The sequence below is a fragment of the Osmerus mordax genome, chromosome 25 (assembly GCF_038355195.1).
Source record: "Osmerus mordax isolate fOsmMor3 chromosome 25, fOsmMor3.pri, whole genome shotgun sequence".
NCBI classification, from domain to species: Eukaryota; Metazoa; Chordata; class Actinopteri; order Osmeriformes; family Osmeridae; genus Osmerus; species Osmerus mordax.
In genome coordinates this window covers 734211-739958 of record NC_090074.1, presented here as the reverse complement: position 1 = coordinate 739958, position 5748 = coordinate 734211, and positions in this window count along the sequence as shown.

Genomic DNA, 5748 nt, shown 5'->3' with positions numbered 1-5748 from the left:
CAATAGCTCAAGTGCAGAAGACCTTCGGCAGGTCCACAGTGTGGTCCAACATGTTCCTATGTTCACGGGCATGTGTTGTGATCATACTAAGACAGTTTATAAAACGTTATTGAGTAAGAAGATCAATTTGGTTCGTAGCAGGAAAGTGCATATTGTTTGATTGTTTTGGACTGTAAATGTCACATCAGAGATTAAACATGCTCAATGCTGTATTTGGTGTCAATGATCCTTGGTATTTCTGCCAAGAGTCTTGTTTCAAATCCACTTTTCTCTCGGTACTAAAACTGCTGCTCACATGCCCAGTATCTTTAGCCCCCTACAGGGTCGACAGGCAAGGTTCTGGGTCTCTATGTATTCCCGTGGTTGTGATATAAATATCTTCTGTCTGTTCAGGCATGAGAGACAGCAGTGTGTGTGTGTGTGTGTGTGTGTGAGAAGAGCTTGCCCTTCGGTGAAGAGACAGCCTTAGAGGCGGTGACGGGTGAGGTCCAGGCACCCACTCTAGGTATTTTCCCGTTAATTGGACCGATTCGTTAGCTATGTACAGTTCTGACGGCGGGAGATGATTTATCGACATGCAGCCTCACTGTATTATTGCGTTTTGGCTTCGCTCTGTCCCGGCGAACCTGCCACGCTTCACAGTGCACTCAGCTCTCAACACGTCACCCAACATAATAATCCATCAAGCCTGAGGTCAAAATGAGGCTTATTATCACTTTGGTGGATTGATGAAGTAAGGCGTCTTAAAATACATCTTGATCTGAGTCTTTACGTCACCGCACCAGAACAGACTTCCACACGGGGAGTTGAGAGTCATGCACACGCTCAGTACTGAGCCCACAAGCCCAGGTTACCCATGTTCTCAGACAACAACAACTGGTTCACCTTCACGCTCCTCTTCCTGTTAACGCCACCGCGATCAGGTAACTCACACCACACACAGTACCAAGCCACGGCATTGAAACCACTAAACACCGTCCTCTCTGAACGTCTGGTTCAGCCTGAGTTCAGTGAGTCTGAAAGAAGCAGTTTCCGGAATCCCAGCATGCCAGGTCAGAGAGGCCACAGTTGGAGTCCCAGAAGATGGCCTCCCTGCTGAGCACTGTACGCTCTGGGAACATGTCTCTCCTCCGGGTCAGAGGTCGTTGGGCACAGGAGGGGGTCTGTTTCCTCCTCACTAGCCTATCCTGTGGGAGCAGCATGGAAATACTAAGTCTCTTAAGACTGTCAGGCATCTTTACTATGCACTCAGTCCTGCTGTCTGCATTGTCTCCCCTCCATTCTCCATTCTCCTCCTCCTCTCCCCTCCATTCTCCTACTCCTCTCCCCTCCCTTTTCCATCTCTCCTACTCCTCTCCTACCTTCTCCTCCCTCTATCCCTAATCCTCCCCATCTCTCCTCCCTCCTCGCCCTCTTCTCCTCCCCCTCTCTTCTCCCCCTCCCTCTCCTCCCCTCTCCCCCTCCTCTCCTCTCCTCTCTCCTCCCCCTCCCCCTCCTCTCCTCTCCTCCTCCTCCCTCCTCCGTCTGCCAGTGACTGTTCAGCAGTGTGTTTCTCCAGGCGTCAGGTCCCGGTGAGGGAGGGAGTGTGTGTTTGCTTAGGAAGCTCGGCTTTTCCAAACGAGGCCAGCGACCCTCTTAGACTGAGACGTTTCACCCCCTCCACACTCCTAAAAAGTATTTTAACACAGCCTGTATATAAAACGGCTGTATATATTCCATTCTCCGTTAGAAAAAAATCTCATATTTAAATATTTTTTTTTTCTCAGTAACCAAGGGGGGACTATTTAATGGAGTCTGCAGCATCCAGAAGAACGTTTCTCTTCAAATTCCTAAAAAACTATTTGCTTTCCTTGGCATCCTACATTCTGTTCATAGTTCTGCGGAGGCCAAACGTTCTTCTTATGCCAGTTCTGCTCGCCTTCTGCCACAGAGGCCAACCGAACACCACAAGCACCATGTCATCCTGGCTCCAGGGCAGACCTGGCTCTCTCTCCTGCCCCCCTTCCTCAACTTGATCTGCCCCCCCCGAAAGCCAGACGAGTCGTCGCGATGCCACAAGCAGGTTTGATTGAGACGGCAGATGTGTTTTCACAGCGCGAAAGTCGCCCCTCTTGGTCCGTCATTCATTAGGGAAATCGATGAGTTGTGAGAGGCGCTTGGAGCTAAACACTACATCAGCACACTTTCTGTTGTGGGAAAAAAAGTGACGAATAAAAGAGATCCCAAATGTTGTAAAAGGCAGGTCTGCCTGGAAGAACGTCTTGTTAAAAAAAGAAATACCGGCGTTTGGGTCTTTAATGGAAGCCAGGATGGAAACTACCTTGTTGAAAGCTCTTTTAGAAGGACTTGCTTTAACAAACAGGAGTGGCTCGAAAATGAGTAATTAGCCATAGCCTAACGTTTCCCCTAATGTCCTTGGTTTGACATGATTTTCATTTCTCTGTGGGAAACTTTTGTACCTTACTATGTGGACAGACATGGTCTGGGCCTGATGTTGCTTATTGTCCAAAGCCGCTCTGTGTTTCCAACAGTAGTCTAGCATGGTAAAGCTTACGAATGTCTTCATTTAGAAGATATTCATATTTAAAAGGGAATTTGAACCTGTGACCTCTTGATTTTCAGCCAACTGCTCTAACCACTATCTTCTTTTAATAGTCTTAAAATGTTTTGTCTAGTAGGCCTCAAGCACACCACTTTCTGTGTTCTGTCCTTTGTGTGACTAGCTCTCCACGCTGCATGTTCAGTTAGGTCGCGAAGACACTTGTGTTTTAAAAGTTTGAGAGTGAGACAGCTGGCTGATGGGTAATGGGGTGGTGACGAGATTAACCCTTGAAATTCAAGCGGCTTCCAAGGGTATCGACCTATTAGAATGTCACATTTCTCTGGGCTTAAAAAAAAAGTGTTGGTTCCAACTGCCGTCGCGGAGTGAGACTATTGCTACTGCCTTGAAGCTGTAATGTAACATATAATTTAGTCATAATGGTTTTTCATACTTGTATGAGAAGTATTTCTTTTCTTTTCTAAACACACTACGTGCCCAGTGCCCACTGTTTCACCAGCAGAGAATCTGAGATCTTCTAGAGTTTCATATTTAATAGCAATTACCCTCGTCATGAAGGAATCTAGTTATGTGTGTGGAGAATTGTATATTTCCTCTCAACAGATTAGAGATTAGATGAAACATATGCCTTTTCATCGAATCAGTCTTTAGTGATCAAATTAAATGTATACGATAATTAATTTTGTTTTGTTATTATTTTTGCTTTGCTTAGGGTTCTTGGTCAAAGTTGCTCTTGAATGACGACACACGGCTATGTAACCTTGACTTCAGTTTATGGTTCTGATAAGCCTCCTGAGAGAACTCCCCCTCCCTCCCTCCCTCTCTCCCTCCCTCCCCCTCTCTCCCTCCCCCTCCCTCCCTCTCCCTCCCTCTCCCTCCCTCTCCCTCCCCCTCCCTCCCCCTCCCTCCCTCTCCCTCCCTCTCTCCCTCCCCATCCCTCTCTCCCTCTCTCCCTCCCTCTCTCTCTCTCCCTCCCCCTCCCTCCCTCTCTCCCTCCCTCCCTCCCTCCCTCCCTCCCTCCCTCCCTCCCTCCCTCCCTCCCTCCCTCCCTCCCTCCCTCCCTCTCTCTATACACGCATACTGCAATCTCAGACACTAACCGAGGCACTCATTCACCAACACACTCAGCTTTTGTGTCTGTGCACCAGCCTGGCCGTTTTAAATAAGTTATCCTTACTTTTGAAGTTCATGAAAAAGCCTCTTCCTCAATCAAATCCCTGATGCCTACAATTGTAACATTGACTGATTGCCCTTGTAGCTGTAGTTTCTTTTTCTTTATTTTCTCCTCATTCAGTGAGCGTAAAGAATAGCCCCTTTCATGGCGAGCTGAACGAGGCTTCACCGTGGATGTGGAGAGCCCTGCTTAAACAGCTCTCAGCCAAAACAAAAACAGACGCCAGAAGGAATCCCATTTCATTTATACGAGTAGGAAATTGACCCGTCGGAGAGAAAGAGAAAGAGAGAGGGAACAGAAGAAGGAGAAAAAAGAATCGAGTTAGGGGGGAATTGATCCCGGAGGCTGTGGGAACGTGACGATTGGGCCGGTTTCCTGAGAGCCTTCTGGAAACAAGGGATGGGGGGGGGGGGGGGGGGGGGGGAGGGAAGAGGAAGAGGAGAAGGGAAGAGGAGGAGGGAATCCTTATTACAGCTCTTAAGATGCAGTTTCCTGAGAGAGGTGTAATTAGCATGAGAATGGAGGACAGAGACCAGGTGACACTCTCGTCACCATGCCGACCTCCAGCAGGACAGACAGACCAGGTGACATTCTCGTCACCATGCCGACCTCCAGCAGGACAGACAGACCAGGTGACACTCGTCACCATGCCGACCTCCAGCAGGACAGACAGCTGGCACTGATACAGGATGATGCAGGATCACAGTGAGGATACAGACCTGGGCACTTCTGATCCACGATCTCATGCTGGACTTCATATATGCATTGTTTGTACGGCTCTTTGGAATAAAGTGTCTGCTAAACGAATACAAGTAGATTCAGAAAACTGGAGAGGAAGATAATCTGTCCTCAGAGACTGTAGCTGTGTGTGTGTGTGTGTGTGTTCTGTCAGAAGGGATGCCCTACAGCCTGATGAAGTGAGAAGACATGAGAATAGTGGACACATGAGGAGACTGGACAGACAGAGTGGAACAGAGCAGCATGGCTTTGTAGACAAGACTCAGGTCTCAAGTTATTCTCATCTTTAGTCTTCTGATGTTTGAGACCTCTGTTCCACTGTGCCAGGAAAACTAAAGCAATCTCAGATATGTATTATAAATAATTGTCTTTTCTTCTTAATATCTTGACCCTGGTCAATTAGGAGGGATGGACGTCATTCATCCTGTAGATTGACATTTTGTGAAATTGACTGTCTATACTTAGGTAGTAAACTTAAGTCATATATTAACGTTCTATACCAAGTTATATTTGTTTGTCCAACTGGCTTGTCTATCCTTGACCTTCCCAGAAGCAGTGACCTGAGCTCTGTAAGAGTGGACTGCTGTATTTGGAGGATGATGCGGTGTAGAAAGTGACCACTAGATGGGAACAACAGCCTATCAGGACCTCCACCGTTCCCTGGATTACATCTCAGAGCCCCAGACAATAATTGAGTTACTCTGTTATCTGACTGGGAGAAGGTAGAGCAACCATTAAAAGACACAAACTTCATTGAGCTCCCACTAACGCTCTTTAAATTTAGATTGCCATCATCCGCGCTGTGTATGAAAGTCAGGAGGAGTTGTGAAGGATCTACGTTAATTGAAACGTTCTCTGATGTTCTCCAAAGCAGTTAACAGCTGGAGTATATTTCATCAAGACCGGAATGTTAATGTCCTTTATGTTGTCAAAGGTCACGTCTGGCTGAAATTTCATGAGGGTGCATTCAAAATACCCTTTGTTGCCAACAGCCTGATATTCACTATGAACGAAATACTTTATTGTAAACGGTAATATGTGTCTGCTTTGATGTTATTTACACGGTGTGAGATCTTACGGAATTAAATATACATTAGTTCTTCAAGCTCGTGTGTGTAATAGGACAGTAAGACAAGTCAAGGTTTCCGAACTAGGCGGAGCGAGCACCCAGAGACTGAGTTCGTCACCTAAATCCCGCCCCGTTACTGAGTAGGCAAAGACTAGAGAAAGTTAACACACTCCCGTGCTACAGACGGAGCCACACACAGCTGGACCA